Here is a 21,358-nt window from a genome sequence, read left to right as displayed (position 1 = left end):
CAAAGAGAAGTTGAACCTGATTCAGGTGATTCAACGAGTCCAAAGCTCTCAGCGTAAGCATGGCACTGGCACCTTTCCCCCTAATGGAATATTGTCTCTTGGCCATGGAAGCCTGGTCGTGCTTTCTTTAATTGATTGCTTTTGTCCAATACTGCCTACGTGACTTTGGCTGAAGCCACAGATGCCACCACAAAAACGTGGCAATGCCTTGGCACATGTTATGAGGAGCACTCCGGCTTCCCATGTTGCTCACGGCGCTCGGTTCCAAGCTTCAACATCAAACACAAAAGCAAGGTGCCTCCCGTGAAACCAGGAAAGCTGCGTTTGGAGAATGCGGGCATCGATCCCGCTACCTCTCGCATGCAAAGCGAGCGCTCTGCCACTTGAGCTAATCCCCCTTTGCTCGAGTGTGTTGCTTGCGCTATGGCTGATCCCTGTCCTCTCCTGGGCTATGTGTAAAATATAGTCAGTTTTGCGAAATCCACAACCTGCTCTGGCCGCTAGACACCAGGAGAGCCACCCGCTTTCCTAGCGTAGAAGGTTTGCACCCCCCTTTTTTTTCCCTCCTACGACCTTTGACAACTGAGCCCCTTCAGAGGTATGGCCCCATGGGTTTCAATGATGTAATTGGGAGAAGGCTGGTTTCAAAAAGCACTCACACCGCCTAGTACATTCTCGACAAGAAACACCTTGTGCCTTGATGCACTCCACGGGGCTGGAAATTGGGGGAGAGCGCTGCAAACACAAAGAGCCCATAATTGCATTGGCCGGGAATCGAACCCGGGGCTCCCGCGTGGCAGGCGAGAATTCTACCACTGAACCACCAATGCTCCACGCCGGGCCACTTGCCACCACCCTCGCTCAGCTGGTCTAGGAGAGTCCAGCTCTCGCCCACGCTTGACTTGGGATTCGCTGGTCGAAAATCAATGGAAACGCCTAGTCGTCTACATTGTGACTTTGCCACATGGACCCACTCCCCGTGGGAATCGCTGGCAAACTACATCCACATGTGGTTGTTGAGGTTGGTCAGCGACAAGAGCAGAGTGGCGCAGCGGAAGCGTGCTGGGCCCATAACCCAGAGGTCGATGGATCGAAACCATCCTCTGCTACGTTGCCCTTTCCTATGCCAATCGATATTTGCTTGCGTGCGGGCCCAAAGGCCTTTCTTTCGCACACAAAGAGAAGTTGAACCTGATTCAGGTGATTCAACGAGTCCAAAGCTCTCAGCGTAAGCATGGCACTGGCACCTTTTGCGCTAATGAAATATTGTCTCTTGGCCATGGAGGCCTGCTCGTGCTTTGTTTACTAGATTGCTTTTGTCCAACACTGCCTACGTGACTTTGGCTGAAGCCACAGTTGCCACCACAAAAACGTGGCAACGCCTTGGCACGCGTTATGAGGAGGACTCCGGCTTCCCATGTTGCTCACGGCGCTCGGTTCCAAGCTTCAACATCAAACACAAAAGCAAGGTGTCTCCTGGCAAATCAGGAAAGCTGCATTTGGAGAATGCGGGCATCGATCCCGCTACCTCTCGCATGCTAAGCGAGCGCTCTACCATTTGAGCTAATCCCCCTTTGCTTGAGGTTGTTGCTTGTGCTATGGCTGATCCCTGTCCTCTCCTGGGCTATGTGTAAACTATAGGCAGTTTTGCTAAATCCACAACTTGCTCTGGCCGCTAGACACCAGGAGAGCCACTCCCCCAAGACCTTGGACAACTGAGCCCCTTCTGAAGTATGGCCCCATGGGTTTCAATGATGTCATTGGGAGAAGGTGGTTTCAAAAAGCACTCACACCGCCTAATACATTCTCGACAAGAAACACCTTGTGCCTTGAGGCATTCCATGGGGCTGGAAATTGGGGGAGAGAGCTACAAACACCAAGAGCCCATAATTGCATTGGCCGGGAATCGAACCCGGGCCTCCCGCGTGGCAGGCGAGAATTCTACCACTGAACCACCAATGCTCCACGCCGGGCCAGGCGCCACCACCCTCGCTCAGCTGGCCTAGGAGAGTCCAGCTCTCGCCCACGCTTGACTTGGGATTCGCTTGTCGAAATCCATGAGGATGGCCAGCGACAAGAGCAGAGTGGCGCAGCGGAAGCGTGCTGGGCCCATAACCCAGAGGTCGATGGATCGAAACCATCCTCTGCTACGTTGCCTTTTCCTATGCCAATCGATATTTGCTTGCGGGCCCAAAGGCCTTTCTTTCGCACACAAAGAGAAGTTGAACCTGATTCAGGTGATTCAACGAGTCCAAAGCTCTCAGCGTAAGCATGGCACTGGCACCTTTCCCCCTAATGGAATATTGTCTCTTGGCCATGGAAGCCTGGTCGTGCTTTCTTTAATTGATTGCTTTTGTCCAATACTGCCTACGTGACTTTGGCTGAAGCCACAGATGCCACCACAAAAACGTGGCAATGCCTTGGCACATGTTATGAGGAGCACTCCGGCTTCCCATGTTGCTCACGGCGCTCGGTTCCAAGCTTCAACATCAAACACAAAAGCAAGGTGCCTCCCGTGAAACCAGGAAAGCTGCGTTTGGAGAATGCGGGCATCGATCCCGCTACCTCTCGCATGCAAAGCGAGCGCTCTGCCACTTGAGCTAATCCCCCTTTGCTCGAGTGTGTTGCTTGCGCTATGGCTGATCCCTGTCCTCTCCTGGGCTATGTGTAAAATATAGTCAGTTTTGCGAAATCCACAACCTGCTCTGGCCGCTAGACACCAGGAGAGCCACCCGCTTTCCTAGCGTAGAAGGTTTGCACCCCCCTTTTTTTTCCCTCCTACGACCTTTGACAACTGAGCCCCTTCAGAGGTATGGCCCCATGGGTTTCAATGATGTAATTGGGAGAAGGCTGGTTTCAAAAAGCACTCACACCGCCTAGTACATTCTCGACAAGAAACACCTTGTGCCTTGATGCACTCCACGGGGCTGGAAATTGGGGGAGAGCGCTGCAAACACAAAGAGCCCATAATTGCATTGGCCGGGAATCGAACCCGGGGCTCCCGCGTGGCAGGCGAGAATTCTACCACTGAACCACCAATGCTCCACGCCGGGCCACTTGCCACCACCCTCGCTCAGCTGGTCTAGGAGAGTCCAGCTCTCGCCCACGCTTGACTTGGGATTCGCTGGTCGAAAATCAATGGAAACGCCTAGTCGTCTACATTGTGACTTTGCCACATGGACCCACTCCCCGTGGGAATCGCTGGCAAACTACATCCACATGTGGTTGTTGAGGTTGGTCAGCGACAAGAGCAGAGTGGCGCAGCGGAAGCGTGCTGGGCCCATAACCCAGAGGTCGATGGATCGAAACCATCCTCTGCTACGTTGCCCTTTCCTATGCCAATCGATATTTGCTTGCGTGCGGGCCCAAAGGCCTTTCTTTCGCACACAAAGAGAAGTTGAACCTGATTCAGGTGATTCAACGAGTCCAAAGCTCTCAGCGTAAGCATGGCACTGGCACCTTTTGCGCTAATGAAATATTGTCTCTTGGCCATGGAGGCCTGCTCGTGCTTTGTTTACTAGATTGCTTTTGTCCAACACTGCCTACGTGACTTTGGCTGAAGCCACAGTTGCCACCACAAAAACGTGGCAACGCCTTGGCACGCGTTATGAGGAGGACTCCGGCTTCCCATGTTGCTCACGGCGCTCGGTTCCAAGCTTCAACATCAAACACAAAAGCAAGGTGTCTCCTGGCAAATCAGGAAAGCTGCATTTGGAGAATGCGGGCATCGATCCTGCTACCTCTCGCATGCTAAGCGAGCGCTCTACCATTTGAGCTAATCCCCCTTTGCTTGAGGTTGTTGCTTGTGCTATGGCTGATCCCTGTCCTCTCCTGGGCTATGTGTAAACTATAGGCAGTTTTGCTAAATCCACAACTTGCTCTGGCCGCTAGACACCAGGAGAGCCACTCCCCCAAGACCTTGGACAACTGAGCCCCTTCTGAAGTATGGCCCCATGGGTTTCAATGATGTCATTGGGAGAAGGTGGTTTCAAAAAGCACTCACACCGCCTAATACATTCTCGACAAGAAACACCTTGTGCCTTGAGGCATTCCATGGGGCTGGAAATTGGGGGAGAGAGCTACAAACACCAAGAGCCCATAATTGCATTGGCCGGGAATCGAACCCGGGCCTCCCGCGTGGCAGGCGAGAATTCTACCACTGAACCACCAATGCTCCACGCCGGGCCAGGCGCCACCACCCTCGCTCAGCTGGCCTAGGAGAGTCCAGCTCTCGCCCACGCTTGACTTGGGATTCGCTTGTCGAAATCCATGAGGATGGCCAGCGACAAGAGCAGAGTGGCGCAGCGGAAGCGTGCTGGGCCCATAACCCAGAGGTCGATGGATCGAAACCATCCTCTGCTACGTTGCCTTTTCCTATGCCAATCGATATTTGCTTGCGGGCCCAAAGGCCTTTCTTTCGCACACAAAGAGAAGTTGAACCTGATTCAGGTGATTCAACGAGTCCAAAGCTCTCAGCGTAAGCATGGCACTGGCACCTTTCCCCCTAATGGAATATTGTCTCTTGGCCATGGAAGCCTGGTCGTGCTTTCTTTAATTGATTGCTTTTGTCCAATACTGCCTACGTGACTTTGGCTGAAGCCACAGATGCCACCACAAAAACGTGGCAATGCCTTGGCACATGTTATGAGGAGCACTCCGGCTTCCCATGTTGCTCACGGCGCTCGGTTCCAAGCTTCAACATCAAACACAAAAGCAAGGTGCCTCCCGTGAAACCAGGAAAGCTGCGTTTGGAGAATGCGGGCATCGATCCCGCTACCTCTCGCATGCAAAGCGAGCGCTCTGCCACTTGAGCTAATCCCCCTTTGCTCGAGTGTGTTGCTTGCGCTATGGCTGATCCCTGTCCTCTCCTGGGCTATGTGTAAAATATAGTCAGTTTTGCGAAATCCACAACCTGCTCTGGCCGCTAGACACCAGGAGAGCCACCCGCTTTCCTAGCGTAGAAGGTTTGCACCCCCCTTTTTTTTCCCTCCTACGACCTTTGACAACTGAGCCCCTTCAGAGGTATGGCCCCATGGGTTTCAATGATGTAATTGGGAGAAGGCTGGTTTCAAAAAGCACTCACACCGCCTAGTACATTCTCGACAAGAAACACCTTGTGCCTTGATGCACTCCACGGGGCTGGAAATTGGGGGAGAGCGCTGCAAACACAAAGAGCCCATAATTGCATTGGCCGGGAATCGAACCCGGGCCTCCCGCGTGGCAGGCGAGAATTCTACCACTGAACCACCAATGCTCCACGCCGGGCCACTTGCCACCACCCTCGCTCAGCTGGTCTAGGAGAGTCCAGCTCTCGCCCACGCTTGACTTGGGATTCGCTGGTCGAAAATCAATGGAAACGCCTAGTCGTCTACATTGTGACTTTGCCACATGGACCCACTCCCCGTGGGAATCGCTGGCAAACTACATCCACATGTGGTTGTTGAGGTTGGTCAGCGACAAGAGCAGAGTGGCGCAGCGGAAGCGTGCTGGGCCCATAACCCAGAGGTCGATGGATCGAAACCATCCTCTGCTACGTTGCCCTTTCCTATGCCAATCGATATTTGCTTGCGTGCGGGCCCAAAGGCCTTTCTTTCGCACACAAAGAGAAGTTGAACCTGATTCAGGTGATTCAACGAGTCCAAAGCTCTCAGCGTAAGCATGGCACTGGCACCTTTTGCGCTAATGAAATATTGTCTCTTGGCCATGGAGGCCTGCTCGTGCTTTGTTTACTAGATTGCTTTTGTCCAACACTGCCTACGTGACTTTGGCTGAAGCCACAGTTGCCACCACAAAAACGTGGCAACGCCTTGGCACGCGTTATGAGGAGGACTCCGGCTTCCCATGTTGCTCACGGCGCTCGGTTCCAAGCTTCAACATCAAACACAAAAGCAAGGTGTCTCCTGGCAAATCAGGAAAGCTGCATTTGGAGAATGCGGGCATCGATCCCGCTACCTCTCGCATGCTAAGCGAGCGCTCTACCATTTGAGCTAATCCCCCTTTGCTTGAGGTTGTTGCTTGTGCTATGGCTGATCCCTGTCCTCTCCTGGGCTATGTGTAAACTATAGGCAGTTTTGCTAAATCCACAACTTGCTCTGGCCGCTAGACACCAGGAGAGCCACTCCCCCAAGACCTTGGACAACTGAGCCCCTTCTGAAGTATGGCCCCATGGGTTTCAATGATGTCATTGGGAGAAGGTGGTTTCAAAAAGCACTCACACCGCCTAATACATTCTCGACAAGAAACACCTTGTGCCTTGAGGCATTCCATGGGGCTGGAAATTGGGGGAGAGAGCTACAAACACCAAGAGCCCATAATTGCATTGGCCGGGAATCGAACCCGGGCCTCCCGCGTGGCAGGCGAGAATTCTACCACTGAACCACCAATGCTCCACGCCGGGCCAGGCGCCACCACCCTCGCTCAGCTGGCCTAGGAGAGTCCAGCTCTCGCCCACGCTTGACTTGGGATTCGCTTGTCGAAATCCATGAGGATGGTCAGCGACAAGAGCAGAGTGGCGCAGCGGAAGCGTGCTGGGCCCATAACCCAGAGGTCGATGGATCGAAACCATCCTCTGCTACGTTGCCTTTTCCTATGCCAATCGATATTTGCTTGCGGGCCCAAAGGCCTTTCTTTCGCACACAAAGAGAAGTTGAACCTGATTCAGGTGATTCAACGAGTCCAAAGCTCTCAGCGTAAGCATGGCACTGGCACCTTTCCCCCTAATGGAATATTGTCTCTTGGCCATGGAAGCCTGGTCGTGCTTTCTTTAATTGATTGCTTTTGTCCAATACTGCCTACGTGACTTTGGCTGAAGCCACAGATGCCACCACAAAAACGTGGCAATGCCTTGGCACATGTTATGAGGAGCACTCCGGCTTCCCATGTTGCTCACGGCGCTCGGTTCCAAGCTTCAACATCAAACACAAAAGCAAGGTGCCTCCCGTGAAACCAGGAAAGCTGCGTTTGGAGAATGCGGGCATCGATCCCGCTACCTCTCGCATGCAAAGCGAGCGCTCTGCCACTTGAGCTAATCCCCCTTTGCTCGAGTGTGTTGCTTGCGCTATGGCTGATCCCTGTCCTCTCCTGGGCTATGTGTAAAATATAGTCAGTTTTGCGAAATCCACAACCTGCTCTGGCCGCTAGACACCAGGAGAGCCACCCGCTTTCCTAGCGTAGAAGGTTTGCACCCCCCTTTTTTTTCCCTCCTACGACCTTTGACAACTGAGCCCCTTCAGAGGTATGGCCCCATGGGTTTCAATGATGTAATTGGGAGAAGGCTGGTTTCAAAAAGCACTCACACCGCCTAGTACATTCTCGACAAGAAACACCTTGTGCCTTGATGCACTCCACGGGGCTGGAAATTGGGGGAGAGCGCTGCAAACACAAAGAGCCCATAATTGCATTGGCCGGGAATCGAACCCGGGCCTCCCGCGTGGCAGGCGAGAATTCTACCACTGAACCACCAATGCTCCACGCCGGGCCACATGCCACCACCCTCGCTCAGCTGGTCTAGGAGAGTCCAGCTCTCGCCCACGCTTGACTTGGGATTCGCTGGTCGAAAATCAATGGAAACGCCTAGTCGTCTACATTGTGACTTTGCCACATGGACCCACTCCCCGTGGGAATCGCTGGCAAACTACATCCACATGTGGTTGTTGAGGTTGGTCAGCGACAAGAGCAGAGTGGCGCAGCGGAAGCGTGCTGGGCCCATAACCCAGAGGTTGATGGATCGAAACCATCCTCTGCTACGTTGCCCTTTCCTATGCCAATCGATATTTGCTTGCGTGCGGGCCCAAAGGCCTTTCTTTCGCACACAAAGAGAAGTTGAACCTGATTCAGGTGATTCAACGAGTCCAAAGCTCTCAGCGTAAGCATGGCACTGGCACCTTTTGCGCTAATGAAATATTGTCTCTTGGCCATGGAGGCCTGCTCGTGCTTTGTTTACTAGATTGCTTTTGTCCAACACTGCCTACGTGACTTTGGCTGAAGCCACAGTTGCCACCACAAAAACGTGGCAACGCCTTGGCACGCGTTATGAGGAGGACTCCGGCTTCCCATGTTGCTCACGGCGCTCGGTTCCAAGCTTCAACATCAAACACAAAAGCAAGGTGTCTCCTGGCAAATCAGGAAAGCTGCATTTGGAGAATGCGGGCATCGATCCCGCTACCTCTCGCATGCTAAGCAAGCGCTCTACCATTTGAGCTAATCCCCCTTTGCTTGAGGTTGTTGCTTGTGCTATGGCTGATCCCTGTCCTCTCCTGGGCTATGTGTAAACTATAGGCAGTTTTGCTAAATCCACAACTTGCTCTGGCCGCTAGACACCAGGAGAGCCACTCCCCCAAGACCTTGGACAACTGAGCCCCTTCTGAAGTATGGCCCCATGGGTTTCAATGATGTCATTGGGAGAAGGTGGTTTCAAAAAGCACTCACACCGCCTAATACATTCTCGACAAGAAACACCTTGTGCCTTGAGGCATTCCATGGGGCTGGAAATTGGGGGAGAGAGCTACAAACACCAAGAGCCCATAATTGCATTGGCCGGGAATCGAACCCGGGCCTCCCGCGTGGCAGGCGAGAATTCTACCACTGAACCACCAATGCTCCACGCCGGGCCAGGCGCCACCACCCTCGCTCAGCTGGCCTAGGAGAGTCCAGCTCTCGCCCACGCTTGACTTGGGATTCGCTTGTCGAAATCCATGAGGATGGTCAGCGACAAGAGCAGAGTGGCGCAGCGGAAGCGTGCTGGGCCCATAACCCAGAGGTCGATGGATCGAAACCATCCTCTGCTACGTTGCCTTTTCCTATGCCAATCGATATTTGCTTGCGGGCCCAAAGGCCTTTCTTTCGCACACAAAGAGAAGTTGAACCTGATTCAGGTGATTCAACGAGTCCAAAGCTCTCAGCGTAAGCATGGCACTGGCACCTTTCCCCCTAATGGAATATTGTCTCTTGGCCATGGAAGCCTGGTCGTGCTTTCTTTAATTGATTGCTTTTGTCCAATACTGCCTACGTGACTTTGGCTGAAGCCACAGATGCCACCACAAAAACGTGGCAATGCCTTGGCACATGTTATGAGGAGCACTCCGGCTTCCCATGTTGCTCACGGCGCTCGGTTCCAAGCTTCAACATCAAACACAAAAGCAAGGTGCCTCCCGTGAAACCAGGAAAGCTGCGTTTGGAGAATGCGGGCATCGATCCCGCTACCTCTCGCATGCAAAGCGAGCGCTCTGCCACTTGAGCTAATCCCCCTTTGCTCGAGTGTGTTGCTTGCGCTATGGCTGATCCCTGTCCTCTCCTGGGCTATGTGTAAAATATAGTCAGTTTTGCGAAATCCACAACCTGCTCTGGCCGCTAGACACCAGGAGAGCCACCCGCTTTCCTAGCGTAGAAGGTTTGCACCCCCCTTTTTTTTCCCTCCTACGACCTTTGACAACTGAGCCCCTTCAGAGGTATGGCCCCATGGGTTTCAATGATGTAATTGGGAGAAGGCTGGTTTCAAAAAGCACTCACACCGCCTAGTACATTCTCGACAAGAAACACCTTGTGCCTTGATGCACTCCACGGGGCTGGAAATTGGGGGAGAGCGCTGCAAACACAAAGAGCCCATAATTGCATTGGCCGGGAATCGAACCCGGGCCTCCCGCGTGGCAGGCGAGAATTCTACCACTGAACCACCAATGCTCCACGCCGGGCCACTTGCCACCACCCTCGCTCAGCTGGTCTAGGAGAGTCCAGCTCTCGCCCACGCTTGACTTGGGATTCGCTGGTCGAAAATCAATGGAAACGCCTAGTCGTCTACATTGTGACTTTGCCACATGGACCCACTCCCCGTGGGAATCGCTGGCAAACTACATCCACATGTGGTTGTTGAGGTTGGTCAGCGACAAGAGCAGAGTGGCGCAGCGGAAGCGTGCTGGGCCCATAACCCAGAGGTCGATGGATCGAAACCATCCTCTGCTACGTTGCCCTTTCCTATGCCAATCGATATTTGCTTGCGTGCGGGCCCAAAGGCCTTTCTTTCGCACACAAAGAGAAGTTGAACCTGATTCAGGTGATTCAACGAGTCCAAAGCTCTCAGCGTAAGCATGGCACTGGCACCTTTTGCGCTAATGAAATATTGTCTCTTGGCCATGGAGGCCTGCTCGTGCTTTGTTTACTAGATTGCTTTTGTCCAACACTGCCTACGTGACTTTGGCTGAAGCCACAGTTGCCACCACAAAAACGTGGCAACGCCTTGGCACGCGTTATGAGGAGGACTCCGGCTTCCCATGTTGCTCACGGCGCTCGGTTCCAAGCTTCAACATCAAACACAAAAGCAAGGTGTCTCCTGGCAAATCAGGAAAGCTGCATTTGGAGAATGCGGGCATCGATCCCGCTACCTCTCGCATGCTAAGCGAGCGCTCTACCATTTGAGCTAATCCCCCTTTGCTTGAGGTTGTTGCTTGTGCTATGGCTGATCCCTGTCCTCTCCTGGGCTATGTGTAAACTATAGGCAGTTTTGCTAAATCCACAACTTGCTCTGGCCGCTAGACACCAGGAGAGCCACTCCCCCAAGACCTTGGACAACTGAGCCCCTTCTGAAGTATGGCCCCATGGGTTTCAATGATGTCATTGGGAGAAGGTGGTTTCAAAAAGCACTCACACCGCCTAATACATTCTCGACAAGAAACACCTTGTGCCTTGAGGCATTCCATGGGGCTGGAAATTGGGGGAGAGAGCTACAAACACCAAGAGCCCATAATTGCATTGGCCGGGAATCGAACCCGGGCCTCCCGCGTGGCAGGCGAGAATTCTACCACTGAACCACCAATGCTCCACGCCGGGCCAGGCGCCACCACCCTCGCTCAGCTGGCCTAGGAGAGTCCAGCTCTCGCCCACGCTTGACTTGGGATTCGCTTGTCGAAATCCATGAGGATGGCCAGCGACAAGAGCAGAGTGGCGCAGCGGAAGCGTGCTGGGCCCATAACCCAGAGGTCGATGGATCGAAACCATCCTCTGCTACGTTGCCTTTTCCTATGCCAATCGATATTTGCTTGCGGGCCCAAAGGCCTTTCTTTCGCACACAAAGAGAAGTTGAACCTGATTCAGGTGATTCAACGAGTCCAAAGCTCTCAGCGTAAGCATGGCACTGGCACCTTTTGCGCTAATGAAATATTGTCTCTTGGCCATGGAGGCCTGCTCGTGCTTTGTTTACTAGATTGCTTTTGTCCAACACTGCCTACGTGACTTTGGCTGAAGCCACAGTTGCCACCACAAAAACGTGGCAACGCCTTGGCACGCGTTATGAGGAGGACTCCGGCTTCCCATGTTGCTCACGGCGCTCGGTTCCAAGCTTCAACATCAAACACAAAAGCAAGGTGTCTCCTGGCAAATCAGGAAAGCTGCATTTGGAGAATGCGGGCATCGATCCCGCTACCTCTCGCATGCTAAGCGAGCGCTCTACCATTTGAGCTAATCCCCCTTTGCTTGAGGTTGTTGCTTGTGCTATGGCTGATCCCTGTCCTCTCCTGGGCTATGTGTAAACTATAGGCAGTTTTGCTAAATCCACAACTTGCTCTGGCCGCTAGACACCAGGAGAGCCACTCCCCCAAGACCTTGGACAACTGAGCCCCTTCTGAAGTATGGCCCCATGGGTTTCAATGATGTCATTGGGAGAAGGTGGTTTCAAAAAGCACTCACACCGCCTAATACATTCTCGACAAGAAACACCTTGTGCCTTGAGGCATTCCATGGGGCTGGAAATTGGGGGAGAGAGCTACAAACACCAAGAGCCCATAATTGCATTGGCCGGGAATCGAACCCGGGCCTCCCGCGTGGCAGGCGAGAATTCTACCACTGAACCACCAATGCTCCACGCCGGGCCAGGCGCCACCACCCTCGCTCAGCTGGCCTAGGAGAGTCCAGCTCTCGCCCACGCTTGACTTGGGATTCGCTTGTCGAAATCCATGAGGATGGCCAGCGACAAGAGCAGAGTGGCGCAGCGGAAGCGTGCTGGGCCCATAACCCAGAGGTCGATGGATCGAAACCATCCTCTGCTACGTTGCCTTTTCCTATGCCAATCGATATTTGCTTGCGGGCCCAAAGGCCTTTCTTTCGCACACAAAGAGAAGTTGAACCTGATTCAGGTGATTCAACGAGTCCAAAGCTCTCAGCGTAAGCATGGCACTGGCACCTTTCCCCCTAATGGAATATTGTCTCTTGGCCATGGAAGCCTGGTCGTGCTTTCTTTAATTGATTGCTTTTGTCCAATACTGCCTACGTGACTTTGGCTGAAGCCACAGATGCCACCACAAAAACGTGGCAATGCCTTGGCACATGTTATGAGGAGCACTCCGGCTTCCCATGTTGCTCACGGCGCTCGGTTCCAAGCTTCAACATCAAACACAAAAGCAAGGTGCCTCCCGTGAAACCAGGAAAGCTGCGTTTGGAGAATGCGGGCATCGATCCCGCTACCTCTCGCATGCAAAGCGAGCGCTCTGCCACTTGAGCTAATCCCCCTTTGCTCGAGTGTGTTGCTTGCGCTATGGCTGATCCCTGTCCTCTCCTGGGCTATGTGTAAAATATAGTCAGTTTTGCGAAATCCACAACCTGCTCTGGCCGCTAGACACCAGGAGAGCCACCCGCTTTCCTAGCGTAGAAGGTTTGCACCCCCCTTTTTTTTCCCTCCTACGACCTTTGACAACTGAGCCCCTTCAGAGGTATGGCCCCATGGGTTTCAATGATGTAATTGGGAGAAGGCTGGTTTCAAAAAGCACTCACACCGCCTAGTACATTCTCGACAAGAAACACCTTGTGCCTTGATGCACTCCACGGGGCTGGAAATTGGGGGAGAGCGCTGCAAACACAAAGAGCCCATAATTGCATTGGCCGGGAATCGAACCCGGGCCTCCCGCGTGGCAGGCGAGAATTCTACCACTGAACCACCAATGCTCCACGCCGGGCCACTTGCCACCACCCTCGCTCAGCTGGTCTAGGAGAGTCCAGCTCTCGCCCACGCTTGACTTGGGATTCGCTGGTCGAAAATCAATGGAAACGCCTAGTCGTCTACATTGTGACTTTGCCACATGGACCCACTCCCCGTGGGAATCGCTGGCAAACTACATCCACATGTGGTTGTTGAGGTTGGTCAGCGACAAGAGCAGAGTGGCGCAGCGGAAGCGTGCTGGGCCCATAACCCAGAGGTCGATGGATCGAAACCATCCTCTGCTACGTTGCCTTTTTCTATGCCAATCGATATTTGCTTGCGTGCGGGCCCAAAGGCCTTTCTTTCGCACACAAAGAGAAGTTGAACCTGATTCAGGTGATTCAACGAGTCCAAAGCTCTCAGCGTAAGCATGGCACTGGCACCTTTTGCGCTAATGAAATATTGTCTCTTGGCCATGGAGGCCTGCTCGTGCTTTGTTTACTAGATTGCTTTTGTCCAACACTGCCTACGTGACTTTGGCTGAAGCCACAGTTGCCACCACAAAAACGTGGCAACGCCTTGGCACGCGTTATGAGGAGGACTCCGGCTTCCCATGTTGCTCACGGCGCTCGGTTCCAAGCTTCAACATCAAACACAAAAGCAAGGTGTCTCCTGGCAAATCAGGAAAGCTGCATTTGGAGAATGCGGGCATCGATCCCGCTACCTCTCGCATGCTAAGCGAGCGCTCTACCATTTGAGCTAATCCCCCTTTGCTTGAGGTTGTTGCTTGTGCTATGGCTGATCCCTGTCCTCTCCTGGGCTATGTGTAAACTATAGGCAGTTTTGCTAAATCCACAACTTGCTCTGGCCGCTAGACACCAGGAGAGCCACTCCCCCAAGACCTTGGACAACTGAGCCCCTTCTGAAGTATGGCCCCATGGGTTTCAATGATGTCATTGGGAGAAGGTGGTTTCAAAAAGCACTCACACCGCCTAATACATTCTCGACAAGAAACACCTTGTGCCTTGAGGCATTCCATGGGGCTGGAAATTGGGGGAGAGAGCTACAAACACCAAGAGCCCATAATTGCATTGGCCGGGAATCGAACCCGGGCCTCCCGCGTGGCAGGCGAGAATTCTACCACTGAACCACCAATGCTCCACGCCGGGCCAGGCGCCACCACCCTCGCTCAGCTGGCCTAGGAGAGTCCAGCTCTCGCCCACGCTTGACTTGGGATTCGCTTGTCGAAATCCATGAGGATGGTCAGCGACAAGAGCAGAGTGGCGCAGCGGAAGCGTGCTGGGCCCATAACCCAGAGGTCGATGGATCGAAACCATCCTCTGCTACGTTGCCTTTTCCTATGCCAATCGATATTTGCTTGCGGGCCCAAAGGCCTTTCTTTCGCACACAAAGAGAAGTTGAACCTGATTCAGGTGATTCAACGAGTCCAAAGCTCTCAGCGTAAGCATGGCACTGGCACCTTTCCCCCTAATGGAATATTGTCTCTTGGCCATGGAAGCCTGGTCGTGCTTTCTTTAATTGATTGCTTTTGTCCAATACTGCCTACGTGACTTTGGCTGAAGCCACAGATGCCACCACAAAAACGTGGCAATGCCTTGGCACATGTTATGAGGAGCACTCCGGCTTCCCATGTTGCTCACGGCGCTCGGTTCCAAGCTTCAACATCAAACACAAAAGCAAGGTGCCTCCCGTGAAACCAGGAAAGCTGCGTTTGGAGAATGCGGGCATCGATCCCGCTACCTCTCGCATGCAAAGCGAGTGCTCTGCCACTTGAGCTAATCCCCCTTTGCTCGAGTGTGTTGCTTGCGCTATGGCTGATCCCTGTCCTCTCCTGGGCTATGTGTAAAATATAGTCAGTTTTGCGAAATCCACAACCTGCTCTGGCCGCTAGACACCAGGAGAGCCACCCGCTTTCCTAGCGTAGAAGGTTTGCACCCCCCTTTTTTTTCCCTCCTACGACCTTTGACAACTGAGCCCCTTCAGAGGTATGGCCCCATGGGTTTCAATGATGTAATTGGGAGAAGGCTGGTTTCAAAAAGCACTCACACCGCCTAGTACATTCTCGACAAGAAACACCTTGTGCCTTGATGCACTCCACGGGGCTGGAAATTGGGGGAGAGCGCTGCAAACACAAAGAGCCCATAATTGCATTGGCCGGGAATCGAACCCGGGCCTCCCGCGTGGCAGGCGAGAATTCTACCACTGAACCACCAATGCTCCACGCCGGGCCACTTGCCACCACCCTCGCTCAGCTGGTCTAGGAGAGTCCAGCTCTCGCCCACGCTTGACTTGGGATTCGCTGGTCGAAAATCAATGGAAACGCCTAGTCGTCTACATTGTGACTTTGCCACATGGACCCACTCCCCGTGGGAATCGCTGGCAAACTACATCCACATGTGGTTGTTGAGGTTGGTCAGCGACAAGAGCAGAGTGGCGCAGCGGAAGCGTGCTGGGCCCATAACCCAGAGGTCGATGGATCGAAACCATCCTCTGCTACGTTGCCCTTTCCTATGCCAATCGATATTTGCTTGCGTGCGGGCCCAAAGGCCTTTCTTTCGCACACAAAGAGAAGTTGAACCTGATTCAGGTGATTCAACGAGTCCAAAGCTCTCAGCGTAAGCATGGCACTGGCACCTTTTGCGCTAATGAAATATTGTCTCTTGGCCATGGAGGCCTGCTCGTGCTTTGTTTACTAGATTGCTTTTGTCCAACACTGCCTACGTGACTTTGGCTGAAGCCACAGTTGCCACCACAAAAACGTGGCAACGCCTTGGCACGCGTTATGAGGAGGACTCCGGCTTCCCATGTTGCTCACGGCGCTCGGTTCCAAGCTTCAACATCAAACACAAAAGCAAGGTGTCTCCTGGCAAATCAGGAAAGCTGCATTTGGAGAATGCGGGCATCGATCCCGCTACCTCTCGCATGCTAAGCGAGCGCTCTACCATTTGAGCTAATCCCCCTTTGCTTGAGGTTGTTGCTTGTGCTATGGCTGATCCCTGTCCTCTCCTGGGCTATGTGTAAACTATAGGCAGTTTTGCTAAATCCACAACTTGCTCTGGCCGCTAGACACCAGGAGAGCCACTCCCCCAAGACCTTGGACAACTGAGCCCCTTCTGAAGTATGGCCCCATGGGTTTCAATGATGTCATTGGGAGAAGGTGGTTTCAAAAAGCACTCACACCGCCTAATACATTCTCGACAAGAAACACCTTGTGCCTTGAGGCATTCCATGGGGCTGGAAATTGGGGGAGAGAGCTACAAACACCAAGAGCCCATAATTGCATTGGCCGGGAATCGAACCCGGGCCTCCCGCGTGGCAGGCGAGAATTCTACCACTGAACCACCAATGCTCCACGCCGGGCCAGGCGCCACCACCCTCGCTCAGCTGGCCTAGGAGAGTCCAGCTCTCGCCCACGCTTGACTTGGGATTCGCTTGTCGAAATCCATGAGGATGGCCAGCGACAAGAGCAGAGTGGCGCAGCGGAAGCGTGCTGGGCCCATAACCCAGAGGTCGATGGATCGAAACCATCCTCTGCTACGTTGCCTTTTCCTATGCCAATCGATATTTGCTTGCGGGCCCAAAGGCCTTTCTTTCGCACACAAAGAGAAGTTGAACCTGATTCAGGTGATTCAACGAGTCCAAAGCTCTCAGCGTAAGCATGGCACTGGCACCTTTCCCCCTAATGGAATATTGTCTCTTGGCCATGGAAGCCTGGTCGTGCTTTCTTTAATTGATTGCTTTTGTCCAATACTGCCTACGTGACTTTGGCTGAAGCCACAGATGCCACCACAAAAACGTGGCAATGCCTTGGCACATGTTATGAGGAGCACTCCGGCTTCCCATGTTGCTCACGGCGCTCGGTTCCAAGCTTCAACATCAAACACAAAAGCAAGGTGCCTCCCGTGAAACCAGGAAAGCTGCGTTTGGAGAATGCGGGCATCGATCCCGCTACCTCTCGCATGCAAAGCGAGCGCTCTGCCACTTGAGCTAATCCCCCTTTGCTCGAGTGTGTTGCTTGCGCTATGGCTGATCCCTGTCCTCTCCTGGGCTATGTGTAAAATATAGTCAGTTTTGCGAAATCCACAACCTGCTCTGGCCGCTAGACACCAGGAGAGCCACCCGCTTTCCTAGCGTAGAAGGTTTGCACCCCCCTTTTTTTTCCCTCCTACGACCTTTGACAACTGAGCCCCTTCAGAGGTATGGCCCCATGGGTTTCAATGATGTAATTGGGAGAAGGCTGGTTTCAAAAAGCACTCACACCGCCTAGTACATTCTCGACAAGAAACACCTTGTGCCTTGATGCACTCCACGGGGCTGGAAATTGGGGGAGAGCGCTGCAAACACAAAGAGCCCATAATTGCATTGGCCGGGAATCGAACCCGGGCCTCCCGCGTGGCAGGCGAGAATTCTACCACTGAACCACCAATGCTCCACGCCGGGCCACTTGCCACCACCCTCGCTCAGCTGGTCTAGGAGAGTCCAGCTCTCGCCCACGCTTGACTTGGGATTCGCTGGTCGAAAATCAATGGAAACGCCTAGTCGTCTACATTGTGACTTTGCCACATGGACCCACTCCCCGTGGGAATCGCTGGCAAACTACATCCACATGTGGTTGTTGAGGTTGGTCAGCGACAAGAGCAGAGTGGCGCAGCGGAAGCGTGCTGGGCCCATAACCCAGAGGTCGATGGATCGAAACCATCCTCTGCTACGTTGCCTTTTTCTATGCCAATCGATATTTGCTTGCGTGCGGGCCCAAAGGCCTTTCTTTCGCACACAAAGAGAAGTTGAACCTGATTCAGGTGATTCAACGAGTCCAAAGCTCTCAGCGTAAGCATGGCACTGGCACCTTTTGCGCTAATGAAATATTGTCTCTTGGCCATGGAGGCCTGCTCGTGCTTTGTTTACTAGATTGCTTTTGTCCAACACTGCCTACGTGACTTTGGCTGAAGCCACAGTTGCCACCACAAAAACGTGGCAACGCCTTGGCACGCGTTATGAGGAGGACTCCGGCTTCCCATGTTGCTCACGGCGCTCGGTTCCAAGCTTCAACATCAAACACAAAAGCAAGGTGTCTCCTGGCAAATCAGGAAAGCTGCATTTGGAGAATGCGGGCATCGATCCCGCTACCTCTCGCATGCTAAGCGAGCGCTCTACCATTTGAGCTAATCCCCCTTTGCTTGAGGTTGTTGCTTGTGCTATGGCTGATCCCTGTCCTCTCCTGGGCTATGTGTAAACTATAGGCAGTTTTGCTAAATCCACAACTTGCTCTGGCCGCTAGACACCAGGAGAGCCACTCCCCCAAGACCTTGGACAACTGAGCCCCTTCTGAAGTATGGCCCCATGGGTTTCAATGATGTCATTGGGAGAAGGTGGTTTCAAAAAGCACTCACACCGCCTAATACATTCTCGACAAGAAACACCTTGTGCCTTGAGGCATTCCATGGGGCTGGAAATTGGGGGAGAGAGCTACAAACACCAAGAGCCCATAATTGCATTGGCCGGGAATCGAACCCGGGCCTCCCGCGTGGCAGGCGAGAATTCTACCACTGAACCACCAATGCTCCACGCCGGGCCAGGCGCCACCACCCTCGCTCAGCTGGCCTAGGAGAGTCCAGCTCTCGCCCACGCTTGACTTGGGATTCGCTTGTCGAAATCCATGAGGATGGTCAGCGACAAGAGCAGAGTGGCGCAGCGGAAGCGTGCTGGGCCCATAACCCAGAGGTCGATGGATCGAAACCATCCTCTGCTACGTTGCCTTTTCCTATGCCAATCGATATTTGCTTGCGGGCCCAAAGGCCTTTCTTTCGCACACAAAGAGAAGTTGAACCTGATTCAGGTGATTCAACGAGTCCAAAGCTCTCAGCGTAAGCATGGCACTGGCACCTTTCCCCCTAATGGAATATTGTCTCTTGGCCATGGAAGCCTGGTCGTGCTTTCTTTAATTGATTGCTTTTGTCCAATACTGCCTACGTGACTTTGGCTGAAGCCACAGATGCCACCACAAAAACGTGGCAATGCCTTGGCACATGTTATGAGGAGCACTCCGGCTTCCCATGTTGCTCACGGCGCTCGGTTCCAAGCTTCAACATCAAACACAAAAGCAAGGTGCCTCCCGTGAAACCAGGAAAGCTGCGTTTGGAGAATGCGGGCATCGATCCCGCTACCTCTCGCATGCAAAGCGAGCGCTCTGCCACTTGAGCTAATCCCCCTTTGCTCGAGTGTGTTGCTTGCGCTATGGCTGATCCCTGTCCTCTCCTGGGCTATGTGTAAAATATAGTCAGTTTTGCGAAATCCACAACCTGCTCTGGCCGCTAGACACCAGGAGAGCCACCCGCTTTCCTAGCGTAGAAGGTTTGCACCCCCCTTTTTTTTCCCTCCTACGACCTTTGACAACTGAGCCCCTTCAGAGGTATGGCCCCATGGGTTTCAATGATGTAATTGGGAGAAGGCTGGTTTCAAAAAGCACTCACACCGCCTAGTACATTCTCGACAAGAAACACCTTGTGCCTTGATGCACTCCACGGGGCTGGAAATTGGGGGAGAGCGCTGCAAACACAAAGAGCCCATAATTGCATTGGCCGGGAATCGAACCCGGGCCTCCCGCGTGGCAGGCGAGAATTCTACCACTGAACCACCAATGCTCCACGCCGGGCCACTTGCCACCACCCTCGCTCAGCTGGTCTAGGAGAGTCCAGCTCTCGCCCACGCTTGACTTGGGATTCGCTGGTCGAAAATCAATGGAAACGCCTAGTCGTCTACATTGTGACTTTGCCACATGGACCCACTCCCCGTGGGAATCGCTGGCAAACTACATCCACATGTGGTTGTTGAGGTTGGTCAGCGACAAGAGCAGAGTGGCGCAGCGGAAGCGTGCTGGGCCCATAACCCAGAGGTCGATGGATCGAAACCATCCTCTGCTACGTTGCCCTTTCCTATGCCAATCGATATTTGCTTGCGTGCGGGCCCAAAGGCCTTTCTTTCGCACACAAAGAGAAGTTGAACCTGATTCAGGTGATTCAACGAGTCCAAAGCTCTCAGCGTAAGCATGGCACTGGCACCTTTTGCGCTAATGAAATATTGTCTCTTGGCCATGGAGGCCTGCTCGTGCTTTGTTTACTAGATTGCTTTTGTCCAACACTGCCTACGTGACTTTGGCTGAAGCCACAGTTGCCACCACAAAAACGTGGCAACGCCTTGGCACGCGTTATGAGGAGGACTCCGGCTTCCCATGTTGCTCACGGCGCTCGGTTCCAAGCTTCAACATCAAACACAAAAGCAAGGTGTCTCCTGGCAAATCAGGAAAGCTGCATTTGGAGAATGCGGGCATCGATCCCGCTACCTCTCGCATGCTAAGCGAGCGCTCTACCATTTGAGCTAATCCCCCTTTGCTTGAGGTTGTTGCTTGTGCTATGGCTGATCCCTGTCCTCTCCTGGGCTATGTGTAAACTATAGGCAGTTTTGCTAAATCCACAACTTGCTCTGGCCGCTAGACACCAGGAGAGCCACTCCCCCAAGACCTTGGACAACTGAGCCCCTTCTGAAGTATGGCCCCATGGGTTTCAATGATGTCATTGGGAGAAGGTGGTTTCAAAAAGCACTCACACCGCCTAATACATTCTCGACAAGAAACACCTTGTGCCTTGAGGCATTCCATGGGGCTGGAAATTGGGGGAGAGAGCTACAAACACCAAGAGCCCATAATTGCATTGGCCGGGAATCGAACCCGGGCCTCCCGCGTGGCAGGCGAGAATTCTACCACTGAACCACCAATGCTCCACGCCAGGCCAGGCGCCACCACCCTCGCTCAGCTGGCCTAGGAGAGTCCAGCTCTCGCCCACGCTTGACTTGGGATTCGCTTGTCGAAATCCATGAGGATGGCCAGCGACAAGAGCAGAGTGGCGCAGCGGAAGCGTGCTGGGCCCATAACCCAGAGGTCGATGGATCGAAACCATCCTCTGCTACGTTGCCTTTTCCTATGCCAATCGATATTTGCTTGCGGGCCCAAAGGCCTTTCTTTCGCACACAAAGAGAAGTTGAACCTGATTCAGGTGATTCAACGAGTCCAAAGCTCTCAGCGTAAGCATGGCACTGGCACCTTTCCCCCTAATGGAATATTGTCTCTTGGCCATGGAAGCCTGGTCGTGCTTTCTTTAATTGATTGCTTTTGTCCAATACTGCCTACGTGACTTTGGCTGAAGCCACAGATGCCACCACAAAAACGTGGCAATGCCTTGGCACATGTTATGAGGAGCACTCCGGCTTCCCATGTTGCTCACGGCGCTCGGTTCCAAGCTTCAACATCAAACACAAAAGCAAGGTGCCTCCCGTGAAACCAGGAAAGCTGCGTTTGGAGAATGCGGGCATCGATCCCGCTACCTCTCGCATGCAAAGCGAGCGCTCTGCCACTTGAGCTAATCCCCCTTTGCTCGAGTGTGT

General features: G+C 53.3%; 34 non-coding genes across 34 annotated transcripts; all 34 read right to left on the bottom strand.

Moving 5' to 3' along the window:
- Window positions 1-325: 325 nt before the first annotated feature.
- TRNAA-UGC (transfer RNA alanine (anticodon UGC)) lies at window positions 326-398 on the bottom strand. Its single transcript has one exon. It is a non-coding gene; the product is annotated as a tRNA-Ala (tRNA).
- A 1,102-nt stretch (window positions 399-1,500) lies between these two features.
- Window positions 1,501-1,573, bottom strand: TRNAA-AGC (transfer RNA alanine (anticodon AGC)). The gene has a single exon. It is a non-coding gene; the product is annotated as a tRNA-Ala (tRNA).
- Window positions 1,574-1,891: 318 nt separating this feature from the next.
- TRNAG-GCC (transfer RNA glycine (anticodon GCC)) lies at window positions 1,892-1,962 on the bottom strand. The gene has a single exon. It is a non-coding gene; the product is annotated as a tRNA-Gly (tRNA).
- Window positions 1,963-2,537: 575 nt separating this feature from the next.
- TRNAA-UGC (transfer RNA alanine (anticodon UGC)) lies at window positions 2,538-2,610 on the bottom strand. The gene has a single exon. It is a non-coding gene; the product is annotated as a tRNA-Ala (tRNA).
- Window positions 2,611-4,103: 1,493 nt separating this feature from the next.
- TRNAG-GCC (transfer RNA glycine (anticodon GCC)) lies at window positions 4,104-4,174 on the bottom strand. The gene has a single exon. It is a non-coding gene; the product is annotated as a tRNA-Gly (tRNA).
- A 575-nt stretch (window positions 4,175-4,749) lies between these two features.
- TRNAA-UGC (transfer RNA alanine (anticodon UGC)) lies at window positions 4,750-4,822 on the bottom strand. The gene has a single exon. It is a non-coding gene; the product is annotated as a tRNA-Ala (tRNA).
- A 361-nt stretch (window positions 4,823-5,183) lies between these two features.
- Window positions 5,184-5,254, bottom strand: TRNAG-GCC (transfer RNA glycine (anticodon GCC)). Its single transcript has one exon. It is a non-coding gene; the product is annotated as a tRNA-Gly (tRNA).
- Window positions 5,255-5,924: 670 nt separating this feature from the next.
- On the bottom strand, window positions 5,925-5,997 carry TRNAA-AGC (transfer RNA alanine (anticodon AGC)). Its single transcript has one exon. It is a non-coding gene; the product is annotated as a tRNA-Ala (tRNA).
- Window positions 5,998-6,315: 318 nt separating this feature from the next.
- On the bottom strand, window positions 6,316-6,386 carry TRNAG-GCC (transfer RNA glycine (anticodon GCC)). The gene has a single exon. It is a non-coding gene; the product is annotated as a tRNA-Gly (tRNA).
- A 575-nt stretch (window positions 6,387-6,961) lies between these two features.
- On the bottom strand, window positions 6,962-7,034 carry TRNAA-UGC (transfer RNA alanine (anticodon UGC)). Its single transcript has one exon. It is a non-coding gene; the product is annotated as a tRNA-Ala (tRNA).
- A 361-nt stretch (window positions 7,035-7,395) lies between these two features.
- Window positions 7,396-7,466, bottom strand: TRNAG-GCC (transfer RNA glycine (anticodon GCC)). The gene has a single exon. It is a non-coding gene; the product is annotated as a tRNA-Gly (tRNA).
- A 1,061-nt stretch (window positions 7,467-8,527) lies between these two features.
- On the bottom strand, window positions 8,528-8,598 carry TRNAG-GCC (transfer RNA glycine (anticodon GCC)). Its single transcript has one exon. It is a non-coding gene; the product is annotated as a tRNA-Gly (tRNA).
- A 575-nt stretch (window positions 8,599-9,173) lies between these two features.
- Window positions 9,174-9,246, bottom strand: TRNAA-UGC (transfer RNA alanine (anticodon UGC)). The gene has a single exon. It is a non-coding gene; the product is annotated as a tRNA-Ala (tRNA).
- A 361-nt stretch (window positions 9,247-9,607) lies between these two features.
- On the bottom strand, window positions 9,608-9,678 carry TRNAG-GCC (transfer RNA glycine (anticodon GCC)). The gene has a single exon. It is a non-coding gene; the product is annotated as a tRNA-Gly (tRNA).
- A 670-nt stretch (window positions 9,679-10,348) lies between these two features.
- Window positions 10,349-10,421, bottom strand: TRNAA-AGC (transfer RNA alanine (anticodon AGC)). Its single transcript has one exon. It is a non-coding gene; the product is annotated as a tRNA-Ala (tRNA).
- A 318-nt stretch (window positions 10,422-10,739) lies between these two features.
- Window positions 10,740-10,810, bottom strand: TRNAG-GCC (transfer RNA glycine (anticodon GCC)). Its single transcript has one exon. It is a non-coding gene; the product is annotated as a tRNA-Gly (tRNA).
- Window positions 10,811-11,385: 575 nt separating this feature from the next.
- Window positions 11,386-11,458, bottom strand: TRNAA-AGC (transfer RNA alanine (anticodon AGC)). The gene has a single exon. It is a non-coding gene; the product is annotated as a tRNA-Ala (tRNA).
- A 318-nt stretch (window positions 11,459-11,776) lies between these two features.
- Window positions 11,777-11,847, bottom strand: TRNAG-GCC (transfer RNA glycine (anticodon GCC)). Its single transcript has one exon. It is a non-coding gene; the product is annotated as a tRNA-Gly (tRNA).
- A 575-nt stretch (window positions 11,848-12,422) lies between these two features.
- TRNAA-UGC (transfer RNA alanine (anticodon UGC)) lies at window positions 12,423-12,495 on the bottom strand. Its single transcript has one exon. It is a non-coding gene; the product is annotated as a tRNA-Ala (tRNA).
- Window positions 12,496-12,856: 361 nt separating this feature from the next.
- Window positions 12,857-12,927, bottom strand: TRNAG-GCC (transfer RNA glycine (anticodon GCC)). The gene has a single exon. It is a non-coding gene; the product is annotated as a tRNA-Gly (tRNA).
- A 670-nt stretch (window positions 12,928-13,597) lies between these two features.
- TRNAA-AGC (transfer RNA alanine (anticodon AGC)) lies at window positions 13,598-13,670 on the bottom strand. The gene has a single exon. It is a non-coding gene; the product is annotated as a tRNA-Ala (tRNA).
- Window positions 13,671-13,988: 318 nt separating this feature from the next.
- Window positions 13,989-14,059, bottom strand: TRNAG-GCC (transfer RNA glycine (anticodon GCC)). Its single transcript has one exon. It is a non-coding gene; the product is annotated as a tRNA-Gly (tRNA).
- Window positions 14,060-15,068: 1,009 nt separating this feature from the next.
- Window positions 15,069-15,139, bottom strand: TRNAG-GCC (transfer RNA glycine (anticodon GCC)). The gene has a single exon. It is a non-coding gene; the product is annotated as a tRNA-Gly (tRNA).
- A 670-nt stretch (window positions 15,140-15,809) lies between these two features.
- On the bottom strand, window positions 15,810-15,882 carry TRNAA-AGC (transfer RNA alanine (anticodon AGC)). Its single transcript has one exon. It is a non-coding gene; the product is annotated as a tRNA-Ala (tRNA).
- Window positions 15,883-16,200: 318 nt separating this feature from the next.
- TRNAG-GCC (transfer RNA glycine (anticodon GCC)) lies at window positions 16,201-16,271 on the bottom strand. The gene has a single exon. It is a non-coding gene; the product is annotated as a tRNA-Gly (tRNA).
- Window positions 16,272-16,846: 575 nt separating this feature from the next.
- TRNAA-UGC (transfer RNA alanine (anticodon UGC)) lies at window positions 16,847-16,919 on the bottom strand. The gene has a single exon. It is a non-coding gene; the product is annotated as a tRNA-Ala (tRNA).
- A 361-nt stretch (window positions 16,920-17,280) lies between these two features.
- On the bottom strand, window positions 17,281-17,351 carry TRNAG-GCC (transfer RNA glycine (anticodon GCC)). The gene has a single exon. It is a non-coding gene; the product is annotated as a tRNA-Gly (tRNA).
- Window positions 17,352-18,021: 670 nt separating this feature from the next.
- Window positions 18,022-18,094, bottom strand: TRNAA-AGC (transfer RNA alanine (anticodon AGC)). Its single transcript has one exon. It is a non-coding gene; the product is annotated as a tRNA-Ala (tRNA).
- Window positions 18,095-18,412: 318 nt separating this feature from the next.
- TRNAG-GCC (transfer RNA glycine (anticodon GCC)) lies at window positions 18,413-18,483 on the bottom strand. The gene has a single exon. It is a non-coding gene; the product is annotated as a tRNA-Gly (tRNA).
- A 575-nt stretch (window positions 18,484-19,058) lies between these two features.
- On the bottom strand, window positions 19,059-19,131 carry TRNAA-UGC (transfer RNA alanine (anticodon UGC)). The gene has a single exon. It is a non-coding gene; the product is annotated as a tRNA-Ala (tRNA).
- Window positions 19,132-19,492: 361 nt separating this feature from the next.
- Window positions 19,493-19,563, bottom strand: TRNAG-GCC (transfer RNA glycine (anticodon GCC)). The gene has a single exon. It is a non-coding gene; the product is annotated as a tRNA-Gly (tRNA).
- A 670-nt stretch (window positions 19,564-20,233) lies between these two features.
- Window positions 20,234-20,306, bottom strand: TRNAA-AGC (transfer RNA alanine (anticodon AGC)). Its single transcript has one exon. It is a non-coding gene; the product is annotated as a tRNA-Ala (tRNA).
- Window positions 20,307-20,624: 318 nt separating this feature from the next.
- Window positions 20,625-20,695, bottom strand: TRNAG-GCC (transfer RNA glycine (anticodon GCC)). Its single transcript has one exon. It is a non-coding gene; the product is annotated as a tRNA-Gly (tRNA).
- A 575-nt stretch (window positions 20,696-21,270) lies between these two features.
- TRNAA-UGC (transfer RNA alanine (anticodon UGC)) lies at window positions 21,271-21,343 on the bottom strand. Its single transcript has one exon. It is a non-coding gene; the product is annotated as a tRNA-Ala (tRNA).
- Window positions 21,344-21,358: the final 15 nt, after the last annotated feature.

This window comes from Lithobates pipiens, unplaced genomic scaffold, assembly GCF_037356315.1.
Source record: "Lithobates pipiens isolate NorthernLeopardFrog02 unplaced genomic scaffold, aLitPip1_a1.2 Scaffold_18, whole genome shotgun sequence".
NCBI lineage: Eukaryota > Metazoa > Chordata > Amphibia > Anura > Ranidae > Lithobates > Lithobates pipiens.
The sequence above is the reverse complement of the archived record's forward strand: the minus strand, read 5'-3'. Positions and strand labels throughout refer to the sequence as shown.